Source organism: Condylura cristata, unplaced genomic scaffold (assembly GCF_000260355.1).
Source record: "Condylura cristata isolate star-nosed mole 26May11 unplaced genomic scaffold, ConCri1.0 scaffold00012, whole genome shotgun sequence".
Lineage (NCBI taxonomy): Eukaryota > Metazoa > Chordata > Mammalia > Eulipotyphla > Talpidae > Condylura > Condylura cristata.
Window position 1 is genome coordinate 24,105,372 of NW_004567113.1, and position 13,545 is coordinate 24,118,916.

Here is a 13,545-nt window from a genome sequence, read left to right on the forward strand (position 1 = left end):
CATTTGAAAATATCCTCATTTTGCCCACAGTTTGGTGAGTTGCCCTTTTAAACTTGGATATTTATCAATGAGTTTTTTAAAACAGGATGTACTTTATGCTGAATGGAAGAACAGTTTATGAGTAACACTTTTCCCTTAAAAAATGGCATTATTTTCTGTGAACCTGAACTTATTTTCACCATGCTAAATAGGTAATAAGAGTAATAAAAACATCTTGGGGAAATATAGAAATATAGAAAATTTCTTAGTATAGGCTTTTATTCTTATACTCTATAACTGAATGGTAGAGAACTGAGTGACAGTGCTATAGTTCAGAATACTAAACTGTATTCTGTCTTAATTAGTTCACCATTACCCTATCCTGGGAAGGGAAGCAGATGTGTGGTTTAAAGGCTGTGGACTACATAGTAATGGATGACCTTATAAACAACTTCTCTTACTTAATGGCTAAGTTATTGAATGAAAGAATAAACGTCTGTGGTTTGTTTTGAAGAATTATAGCTTTCAAATCCTCCTCAGGCAATTTTTATCTCTAAATAATATGCACCTGCAGGTGTCTATGTATATGTGGATCTCTCATTTAAAATTCTACTATGACTGGAATTCATTCCATGATCTCAACATATTTTTTTCCAAAACTTTTAAGTGGAGATTGATGTTTTAGAATTTTCCTTGCTAGACCAGAAATTTTTGACATCTCCCTCCTACTCACACTCTGGTTCCAATCCATCATGAAGTATTCATAAAATTACCAACCAACTATCACTTTAAATCATCCTTTCTTTGGCTTTCCTTTCTCTTCCAATCTGTAAACAAGTTTTACTGGAACTTTAATTCCAAATATAAACTTTATAAATAGCTTTGATTTGTGAACCATATGAATGTGTCGCTTCTATAATAATGCAGATCTTGTTTTATGGAACGATCCTCCTCCTCTTTTTCCTTCCTCTTCAACTGACAAACACACATTTTAAACACTTAAGTAGTTTTAAGATACTGCTACCTCAGAAGCATAAAATCCTCTCTGGTTTTGTTCCCAGTGTGTCTCCAGACATACCGTAACCTGTGCATCTACCCTTCTCCAGGCACCAGCCACAATGGTTTTCTTTCCACGTTTCACAGGCACTTTGCTCATTTTCACCACGTATTCTCTAAATGCCTTTACCTGCAGGTTTCTGCTACTGCCAATATGCCTGATAACCTATATTAGTCCTTCAGTTCTATGCTACAACACCACAGCCTCAGTGAAATTGTCCTGCCTCTTCAAGATTAGTTTAGACTTCTCTATTTACATATGTTTTTCCTTCCTAGAATCATTTAGAGTAATGATTTTATAACTGTTTGTTAATTTATTACTTGATCAATGATTCTTCCCACCGCCATTAGATTACTCCTTGATGACAGGGATGGTATATGTTGCTTTAGGAAATGAGAAAGATGTAAAAAGGTAAGAGGTAGAGCAAACAAATCCAAGAGTAAGTAGAATGGACAAAGCATAAAAGGATACTGTTTTTAAACAAGTATAAAGTCTCTAGAGTCACAAAATGGACAAATAGATCTTTTAACTTAATCTTACTCCTAAGATTCGTAAGCCAAATTTCAAAGTTCCAGATATTAAATTTTATGTGATTGGCATATGATGTATTGACTATTATTGAGGCAGTCTTTGTGATTTTGGTAGATTTCAAAACATCACATATGAAATGTGTTCCCAATAAAGACTTATTAGATACGATTAGATACTTATATTTAGTTGCTTAGTTTCTTTGACAATCAAAATATGTTAGGATTTAATTAAAAAACTATTAAAAAGGTTGGAATTTAAGGAAATTGACTGTCACATGTTAATATTTGCTGAATCTGTATTAGAAAGGTGAGTTAGTACTTGCTATAAGATGATGTGCTTATGACCTGATATATGTGCAGGGCAAGATTAGTTGACCCAAAGGCTTTAGACACTAAACATTAGAGATTAAGGATGTTAGACAGGTCACTAGCATGTGGCTTCATCCCAGAAGACAACCAGGAAGTGATTCAGGTATTCCTGTCTCTTTAGCAATCTGTGATCTGTCTTCTTCATCCCTCCCCCACCATTTAACAAAAAATTGGCTATCTGTACCCTAATAATCTGGTTTAAACTAGGTAATGTAATACTCTGGTTTCTGTTGTATTAAAGTACAGAGTACATTTGTTTTTCTAAGCTTTACTTACATATACCTGAAGTTTCTATAATAAACTGCTGTCAGTGTACAAATTTATTTTCCTGAAATGTCCTTCATTTTCAGAAACTAATAATGTATTAAATCCATTTATACAAGTATGTTTCCCAACTTGTTATTTATTATTATTTCTCATGAAATTCATGCTATTTTTCTCCCTTAAGGGTCATATGAATTTTTTTAGTGCAAAATTGTTAGCAAAAACACATTTTGGAAGTTTGTGCTTTTTATTGAAGTGAATGTGTTTGACAGAAGTAATTGAGTTCACATGAATCAAATGTTGCCTGCTGAGTTCTCTTGTGATTATGTTGCTGACTTACTCAGATGCAAGGCAAGACCACTAATCTTCATCAGTTGCTAGTGGAATGAAGTAGTAATTTGAAATTACCCCTAGATAATTATAGTTTCACTTATATCAAATGGAGGAAAGAGATTTAGATTGTGGGTCACTGCCAAAACCAGTCAGAGCAAAGAAGGTATATAGTGCATACTAAAATACAGGGTAAGGGGGTCACACGCCAAGGGCTGTGGAGAAAAAGCACTTATTAATTGTCCAACTGGGAGATGATTGCACAGCAAGGAAAATGTAGTGAAAATACTAAGCTCAAGAAAGAGCCTTAATTCAGAAACAGTTACAGATACTGCAGGGAGTAGTATGTCGATCATTCATACTTCTGTTGCATATTTATGTTTGAAACAAAATTGGCTAGAAATACAGTGTATTAGGTGTTCCTGTAATTATGCATTGGAGAGCCTAGTTATTTTTAATTAGGCATATTACCAAAATCATCAAAGGGCTAGCACTTTTGGTTCTATTTGGTATGCTCTTCTATGCAACAAGGGGAAACTAATTTTAATTTCACAATTTTAACAGAGGATAGCCATCATGGAAGTAAAGCATATCAGTAGTGGTGGTGGTGACAGTGGTAGTGGTGATGGTAGTGGTGTGGGTGGATGTGTGTGTCCATCCTGCTGCTGAGAATCTCTACTAGTACAGTTAAGTCATTTTGTCCATTTGCAGAAAATCTACAGGAGAAGAATGAAATAAGTTTTCCTTTAAGTCCCTCTCTTCAATACTTTGAATTAGTTTTGTTTACTCTGAAACTCCCGCAACCCCAACAGTATTGGTAATTTGGATCAGTTTTTTTACCAACAGTATTGGTAATTTGGATCAGGTTTTTTATTGTTGTTGAAGGGTGATCATATTTTTTTGCAGTATATTTAGTATCATCTTGGCCTCTAATCCAGTAGATGCCCTAGAGCACTTCTCTCCATATTTTGATAGTTAAAAATGCTCCCATACATTACCATGTGTACCCTGAAGCAAATCACTTCCCCAAATAAACCGATATGCTGCTAAATCTGACTACGTCTATAGATTGGTTACGTCTGCAAAGTGAGTATTTCTCTTAAAATTCTGCAGAACAAAGAGATGTACATGTTGAAATGTGACAGATTTAACTTGAATATAGTGGAAAATAATGCTGTCTCCAGGAGAGAGCACAGTCTGGTAGTTTTACACACAGATATGATGCCTGAGTGCCTGGATTCAAATCCTCCCTCTTCCAATTATAAGCTTTATATCCCTGTTCAAGTAATTGAGTCGATCCCTTGCTTTCTTCATCTCTACTTTATAGCAAGCTTATAAGACCTATATAAAAATAATTACAGTAATGCCTAGCACACTGCTTAATGAAGATTAGCTATTTCATATATTTTTCTTTGAAAATAAAATATAATTACAGGAATATATATCTGCCTTTTGTAAAATACAAGGTAATTTCAGACTTGAAAATTCTCTAGTATGTCAAACTGATTGCATAATTTTTAGTAAAATGTCATATATCCAAGGAAACCCTATAATTGCATTTATTGGGTGAACAAAAGCCTGTAAATACAGTAGAATATCCTTTACATTATTTTCTCTCTGGTTAGATATTGCCACACATTATTTAAGTTATTATTGTATTAGACTCTATTCAGTCTATACAACTCCTGTATCCTAGGAATGTGATACACAGTGATATAAACATACAAGTATAGTTGATGAAAGTTGTGAATGAAGTGTGAAAGTGCAATTTTAGATAAGAAAGACAGAAATGTTTCCTTGAAAAGATGATGTTTAACATAGATGTGTATTTTAAAAAGCTATGCAGAGGATATGGGGGAAAAAAACTTATAGGTAAAGGGGGTTTTCAGTACAGAGCTGTCATATAATTAATTTGTACAAATGTTGTTCTTTCAAAAATTGTAAAGTTCCATATTTAAATCTGAGTAATGAAAGAACTGCTAATTTCTGAAATTACATGTCTAAAGAGACTATTCATATATATACTATACTATTGTAAGGACAGATAATTCCCAGGGTAAAATGAGAAACATCTCAGTTTGAGTAGTATTGATGGGTGGTTATGTACCCACTGAAATAATGAACTTTTTAAAAAAAGATCTTAATGTTCATTAGCCTAAAAATAGCAAATGTGAATTTTTGGCTACAAGTGAGTAGCAAAAAAGGAGACTTGACACTACAAAAAAGGAAATATAAGAATCAGATACCCCACAATCCCTCTTAGATGAAATTTTGATCTTGATTTGCACTCTGAATTGTCATTCATAAAAGGAAGTGATTATTTGTGAATGTTGAGTCTTTTCTAAATACATTAGTTTAAAATAACTGATAATTGCTGTATACATATTTACAATAAGAGTAATACTTGCTTTGTAAATTTATTTTTGCATAGATCTTTAGAATGGTTTATTCTGTTGATGGCTCTTTGCATATTTTTAGTGTATAAATGAGTTTTGCTATTAGTGCATCATGATTATATGAATGGACAATTAATGACTATAGTTATATTCAGATGGTTCAAATTGTACAAAACACCTCCTGATAATATTTATTAACAGAAGATGCAGTTAATACCCTCTTTTTATTAAATCAGTTTAGAAAATTATCCGAATAAAAAGTTTAAAGATCTTACATAGGCCATATTTTAATTGTTATATTCAAAGCTGATTTAAATTAATTATATTTCAATGTGCCTGGAAACCAAAATATTGTCCTTTGTTTCATTATTTGCATCTTCTCTTATTATTAAGATGGCAGCAAAAGACTTTCATAAATCTGATACTATAAATCAGTATAGCTCTCATGGGAAACATGTGTAAAGAGAAATTTAATTTTGAAAAACTGAGTGATTTAATAGACATCTCAGTTTCTGTTCTCAGATCCTTTTTTTCAATGGCCTTGGTAAATTTTTTTTTAATATTTATTTATTTGTACAGAACTGTTGTACAGAACATTGTCTTTGTTAATTTTTTTTTTATATTTATTTATTTGTACAGAACTGGGGTACAGGCCAGAGATGCAGAGGGTGAGAGAATTCACCAGAGACAGAGTGGGGAGCAGAACAGGCAGATCCACGAAGTACACTGCCGAGCAGCAGGCAGGCCAGGAGAGGTCTGCCATGCCATGTGGTCACCTCCGGGGCAGGTGGGAATCGAACTCATGCGGAAGTGGCTTTAGCTTCTCAGTGCAGTGCTTTAATCCGCCGGGCCAACAGGGAGGGCCTGTCTTGGTTAATTTTAATTTTTGAAATTATGCTATCAGATTCTTAACAGCAACATGATAAGACAAAAGAGTGTAACTATTAGGGAATGGAATAAACTTTAAACCTTAAAATTGATATATGAAATCACCAAGAAATTTTTTATGCTGTAGATTCAGGCTATTGGGCTTTGAGGTGATGCAGCTCCTAGTTCAAATTTCACCCTTCTATTTGATAGATGTGTGACTATATCCAAATATACAACCAGATTGAACCCATCTTTCCTCATACATGAAATGGTAACTATTACAGTACGTTTTGCCAAGTCTGCCAGCATATACTTATGAAGACCTTTTACTTAAGGAGTGGAACATGGATTAGCAGATTCTGTTTTAGAAATACAGTATCTCAGGTGATATCCTGAAAAAACAATTCAGAATCTACATTTCAGAAATGTACAGTCTTGATGCTTTTTCGTATACATTCAGGTCTGAGCAGTACTGTTATTGAAGACTCTAGAAGTGAGGGTTCCTTTTTCTGCACACTAGGAATCTAAGGTATAGGAGAAGTAGTATCATAAAGCAACATAAGGACAAGAGCAGAAATTTAACTATTAGTTTTTAAAGATTTATTTATTTATGCATACAAGTACTGGGGTAAAGGCCATAGGAGTGGGGGTTGAGAGGATTCACCAGAGACACAGTGGGAAACAGAACGAGCTGATGGACTGAGATAAACTGTTGAGAGGGGCAGCAGGCAGGTCAGGAGAGCGCTGCTGTGCCATGGTGGGACAGCTCTCTGGCTGGGGATTAACTCAGTGCTGCAGTGCCTTAGCTTCCTAGCACTGTGCTTTAACCCATTAATGCCACCGGGAGGGCCAGAAATTTAATTATTCTAATCTCCTGAATATATGTGAAAATATTGCATTGCCTATGTTGTTTCATAACTGTTGTGCATTAATTGTATATTTATCTTCTCCTAGTGTTTGATGTTGGTATCAAAGCCTTCTCGCTTTCTCCTGTAGACTTCCCTAAGCAGAATAATAATAATAATAATAATAGCAAATTTCTTGAAATTTCCATGTATTAAATAAAAATATATAACAAAATTAACCCCAAACACTATTCTACTTACTGCTAGGTTCTTGTAACTTCAACATTTTCAAATTTTCTTAGGCATTTTAGATGTCTAGACTTGGAATAAGAATTTTATATTTAACTTCAGATTCTTCAGGCTACTATTATACTTTCTGCAGTCTATTAACACAATCACAGTGTTAATATAAGGTTTCTAATCACATGTAGCATCAATCATAATCCTGAATAAAAACAGATTCTACTTAGGGCCTTGTTTCTGTTATAATTAATATTTCAAATGTTTTATGTTCTTTATGTATAGATTTGTTTAGGCCACATACTTATGAATTAATCTTGAAATAAACAATCATTTTTGATGGTTATATAGAACACTATATAACTGATAAGCAGTTTAGCTTAATGTGTGGATATCAGTCTAGTTGATTTACTATGCTACTCACAGAGAAATAAAAGGTAGGTATTCTGTTTTATATAGACTGGACAACCTATGAACTATATTAACTTAGAAGTTAGTTCACATCACATGCCAATTTATTGTAAAGCAGGAAGGAATACAGCCACTCACCCTGACATAGTTCTTTCTAGAAAGCATATCATTTTTTATTACAATATAAAATATGAATTCTAAGCTATTCATGACCTCAGAACTGGTTTTCATTGTATAAAAATTCTTTTGTATCCCCTACTATTTCTGCTCACAGATGTGGGTCACATTGTATCTTCCTCCACTTGTTTCTCTTTGGTGTTTAAATGTTTTGTCTGCATTTAAGACTGATTGGGAGGGATTCATCTATAAAAACAGTAGTGGTAGTGATTTGTTGATATTCCTTGATCTTCTGAGCTTGAAGACATCCCACTCATTTGAGTGCTGTTAGGTATAGTTTTAAAAAAAGAAGAGAAAAAGAAAGAAAAGCCACAGTTTGGGGGAGGTAACAATTAAATGATAATTTGATGAATGGATAAATCCATTTCTTTGATGTAATTGTTGGCAAGAAACAGACTTGGAGAATAAATGCTTCAAAATTCCTGCTGTGTGATTGTGAAGGAGAATAATAATATACTATTCCATATGCATAAGAGTTTTTCCTCTGGTGAATTCAAAGTGCTATGAAAGGTTTCCATTAGGACATGTCTTAAATTAAGGATGGGCTTAACAAAATTTTATTTTATATTTTATGGATTGGAAAGTAATGTGATATGATGTCACCAGCATTTTCTAGTGTTTCCCTCATGCTTCTCATTCCCACACGAGTTCTAGATTTATACCTCTTGTTCACAGAGCCACATAATTGCTTGCTCCTGTGAATGATTTCCCAATAGTCACTTAGTCCCAATATTTTCCAATGCTAAAAGCTGCACTGCCTTTTTAATTTTTTTTAGAAACAGTCTGATGCACATTATTTATTTATTTAAAATTCTTTTCAGGTTTTGTGTGTTGTCTGTTTTTGCTCTCTTGGTTCAAGCATGATTTAATATGTCAACAAGGGTTTGCTTAACTGGGTTTGATTGTTTTCCATACTTAGAATGAAGCAGTCACTTTTCAAGCATGTTACTGCCCAGTTAAATGAAATGTCACAATAGTGAAGACTCCTTGTTTTGTGACAGCAGTAGCTTTCTTTGACACAGTCAGTGGTTGGAGGGAGGGGGTGAAGAGGGAATTTTTTTTTTTGAGGTGGTGGGGGGGAATGTTTTTAAACAGTAGTAATAGAGCTGACTTAGGCCTGTCCTGTTCGGGCCCACACAGACAGGCAGCAGCACACAATCACTTAAACTTATAAGGACTTCAACATTCAGGTGAAAATGAAATCATTAAATTCGAAATAGGAACTTTTTTTTTTCCCATTCTAGACTCAAGGAAAACATCTGTTAGCAGTTTTCCCAAAATAATACTCAAGGAGAGCACTTTATTTTATAGTTTGATTTCTTCCATACTTTATTGCCAGGCCCTGAGATGTTATTGCTCTCAGTACATAACATTAGAAACTAATCCATAGCAAAAATTTTTCCCACTGTCTCCCACAATAAAAGTATTGTTTATGGTTTCAAAACCTGGATTAGATTTTAAAGACTGGATTCTCATGAAGTTTAGTTTTGGGCACAAAGAAAATCCTCAGTACATGCTAGTTAGCTTTAAAAGCTAAAAGCAAATTTCAATGAGATAACTCTAGACAAAATGCTAGAGTATGCTTTCGGTCTCATGGTTTTGTACTAACATTTGTTTAGTTTGCTTCCAAAACCCTAGGGCTTGGGAACACTTCCATCCAATTTGATATGCATCAGATCAATTACTCATGGCAGGACCTTTAAAAACTTAAAATGGCTTCTGAGTCTAAGTTTGTATGAGTGTGTATGTGAATATTTGTGTCTCAAAGTAAGAGAGAAGAAGTAAACAGGCACAAGTAGGCGTGCAGCAAAAAGTTAAATGTCTGTACAGGAATGAAGAGGCCAGTAAACAAATCTTGATTAGGATCTAAAGAAAGAAGGAATTGATCACTTATGAAGAACAGGGAAGGACAAGCAATCTGAGTTTTGGAAAATTCAGATAAAGATGAAAGTCCTAACAAGAACACCTTGTATTATTAGGGGAAATTGATATGGCCAGAGTGTTCTGATGGTCAGGTCTCAGAAAAGCTTGAGTAATTTTCAACTAGACTTAGAAGGGATGGAATTAAAGCTGTGGAGAAAAGAACCTAGTTTCTAGGAAATACAGTAGTGGACCAAAGGGAATTGTATGACTTCCAACTGGTGTTCACAGAGCAGTAACATCCTAGAAATAATAAGTTCCTGAGAAATAAACCCAAAGATTCTGAACACTAGTATTGTCAGGATAGCTTAAATGGGATGGTAAGGCAGGAAGATGAAGTTGACACTTACAGAAAGACCCACTATCTCTGAATACTGTTAAATATTTTATTCAATTTTTCTTTTTTAAAGCCTGACAGTATCCTGTGAGCCATAGTTTCTGGGGCAGCCAAAGCTCTGAGAGGTTAATTTTATCAGATCAGTCAAACTAAAACTAGAAAATAGAAATCTAACATTTCAACCTAGGTGTGTTTTTCAGTCTTCCCACTATATTATAAATTCTCTATTAAAATACTTCTGTGTGTCACCTGATTTTGTTTCCTGAATTAAATCACACCCTATTGCATCTGCAGGCAGCATATACTGCACTTCAAGCCAGAGGATTTCAGAAAGACTTGGTAGTCACCCGTCAGCTAGGGGAAGTTCTTTCCCACTATCCAGACATCACACTGAGGGGTGGAAAGGAGACTAGAAAGGAGGAATAATGGAGGTACCGCTGAATGAAGCACATCCAGCAAAGCAAAAGAATGGGAGAGAAGAACATATAAGAGCATAAAGTATTTTTCCTGGATATTAGAGGCACTGCAATCAGTTTATACAAACAATCAGCAATTAACATAGGATTTTAAATAGGTGAATAAACATCTGTAGTAAATCCAATATCCATATTGTACTATTGAGGTAGAGATTGAGTCAGTACATTAACAATTCTCAGTGCAGTAGGTTTTAATTTTTTTGTGTGTTCTTGTGCATATACATTAATTCATTAATTTGCTTAGTTGTCTATTCCCATAAAGAATTACAGGAAAGCTTTTTTTTTTTTTTTTTCTAAATTGAAGAATGGTTTGGTCAGTAGAGAATAAACTTGTCATTTTATCCAGCTTTTTTGGTTATTGCTGTTCACCTGGGATCAGGTATGGAAATAACAAAACAAAACTAAGCTGAATACTGTAAGAAAGGATTTTGTCAGATTCAAACCTGGGATCACCCTCTGCGCATCAGAAAGGGTTGGACTGCCAAAATCCAAAGGCAAATAAAGAAATTACGAGTTTCATTACTCACCGCCCAAAAATTCTAAGCTTAGGCCCTCCCTGGTGGCGCAGGGGGTTAAAGCACAACATTGAGAATCTAAAGCTGCTTCCACATGAGTTGGATTCCCGCCTGCCCTGGAGGTGACCACATGGTATGGCAGACCTCTCCTGACCCGCCCGCTGCTCCCCTCAGCAGTGTACTTCGTCGATCTGCCTGATCTGTTTCCCACTCTGTCTCTGGTGAAACCTCTCACTGCCCCTGAGCCTCTGGCCTGTACCCCTGCACAAATAAATAAATCTTTAAAAAAAAAAAATTCTAAGCTTACACAGTTAGCAGTTATATTTCTGACTGGAAGAGACTTCTAGTTTGTAGCATTCTCAAATAATTTTTTGATTATGGGGAGTTCAAAAGATACATAATGTAAAACAAAATGAAAATCGTGCTAAAAAAGAAATGAACAAATTCACAAAATATACAATTAGCAAAACTGTCACATTTCAGGTGACTGATGTAAATTAAATAGCCTGATACTAAATGGAATTATCCTTATGTTCTGATGGGTAAACAGAATGGTTATATGAAAAATAGTTTATATTCACAATTACAAGATACAGCTTCATGCTAGGAATATAGAAATCAATTTAACTGATAACTGTTCAAGATAGATAATTCAATTTTATTTCTAATTTAGGAAATAGAGGCTGATATAGATTAAAAATGATTTTTTTTAAAGTACTTGAGTAGTTAGCTTCAAATACAGTTTGGTTTTGTTTCAATGCATATCTTTGAGAAGAAAAATATAGTGATCATTTATAGTTTCCAGAAGCACCATATTTACTTTTGTATCTTAAAGTATTGTATTGTTTCTTAAAATACATAACTTCATTTTAAATCTTGTCTCAGAATTTTTCGAGGTCACATATTACTTCAATAAGAAAAACTATGTGCTAAATATGTTTTAATTAAATATACAAACTAAAATATTCAACACTTTCTGAACTTAAGGCATGTGGGAAGAAATGTATAGTCAAAAGGATAAGTATAGAGAGATTATAGATGTGAAGAAAAATAACAACCTCTTGTTTTTAAAATATCTAACTCAGGGCCTTCCCAGGTGGCGCAACTGGTTAGGATGCAACACTGCAAGATGGCGGCAGCCACTTCAGTGCGAGTTCAATCCCTGCCCTGGTGGTGACCCACATGGTGCTACAGACCTCTCACCTGCTGCTCCCCTCAGCAGTGTACTTGGTCGAACTGCCTGTTCGGCTGCCCACTCTGTCTCTGGTGAAGCTTCTCACTGCCCCTGCGCCTCTGGCCTATACCCCAGTTCTGTATGAATAAATAAATCAATCTTAAAAAAAAAAATCTAATTCAAAGAGCAGGAATTCATTGTAATTGTTGGAAAAGGCATAAAAATAACTAATTATATTTAGATATATTTGTAGTTATTAATGCTAAAAGAATCACATCTGAAATCATACTTTTTATTTAAATTTATTGGATGGCTTATATTTACTGGAAAATTAAATTGGGCATCAATATACAAAATAGCTAATATATGACCACTTTGGAAGAAAAGGTGGCAGTTTTACTTGATCCAAAGTATTCCACATACAAACACTGTTAATATTCAGTGATAATATCTCATTATTCATATTATGAAAAAAATCAGAATTCGAAGAAAATATTGCTACAGAGAATTTCCATCCTTGCTAACTTCTCTGGCTTTTTCTCTCCTCTATCTCCTTCACTCAATCCTTCTCTACCTTCTCTTATTTCCCTTTATTTTTTTTCTCTGTGATCTTTGGAGATGTTATTTCCGTCACTTCAAATATGATACTTCAGATTATTTTAGTGTTTTGCAAGTAAAAATAATTATGGATTTCATTTTTTAAAAAAGATTTCCTAATATACATTTTCTTTTTTTAAAGATTATTTAGGCATACAGAACTGGGGTACAGGCCAGAGATGCGGAGGGTGAGAGTCTTCACCAGAGACAGAGTGGGGAGCAGAACAGGCAGATGGACGAGGTACACTGCTGAGGGGAGCAGCAGGCGAGGCAGGAGAGGTCTGTCTTGCCATGTGGATCTCCTTGGGGCAGGCAGGAATCAAACTCATGTGGAAGTGGCTTAAGCTACTCAGTGCTGTGCTTTAACCCACTGTGCCACCCTGGAGGACCCTGGATTTCATTTTTTAAAATTAAAAATATTTTTTCTTTATACAGGCCAAAAATGGAGAAGATATATGTCCCTGGCTGTTGTAGAAATTGCTTGTTCCTTTTCCCTCTTTTGTCCGATTAGTTTTTAATTAATAATTCTAATGCTTCTTAGGACTGTAAGTTTATAACCAGTGATTATAAAAGTAGTTCATATTTTCAGTATAGGAAAGATAGATAAAATGGTGCCCTCTTTTAGTCCTCAAATTTCCCTGTTCTTTCCAAAGAAGTCTAACTTGCTTTTTGTCTGACAAAAGGATATGTCTGTTTATTAACATTTTGGTGTTTCAGCACTTTACTAATAAAGAAAATACATGCTTTTTAAAACTTAGTATTGACTATTTTAGTTCATATGTTTAATTAAAACATATTTAGCATACAGTTTTTCTCATTGAAGTAATATTTGACCTTGAAAAATTCTGAGGCCCAACTGCCAGGCAAGATTTAAAATGATGTCATATTTTTTTTTCCCACCAATTCTCACTTTTTATCTTCAAAATCCACTCTTACTCTGGTCTTTTTATGGTTGTATTTCTTCCACTAGCATCCTTTGTTTATTCCCATTTTCCACCTTTTTATCAAATTTTATCGACTGTTAATACATTGCCTTTATTTAAGTGATATTAGTTTTA

General features: G+C 34.4%; 1 protein-coding gene across 4 annotated transcripts in view; it reads left to right on the top strand.

The window, feature by feature from the left end:
- Window positions 1-13,545, top strand: part of EPHA5 (EPH receptor A5) — a 277,999-nt gene that overhangs the window by 57,789 nt on the left and 206,665 nt on the right. The gene's annotated exons all lie outside the window — the stretch shown is intronic.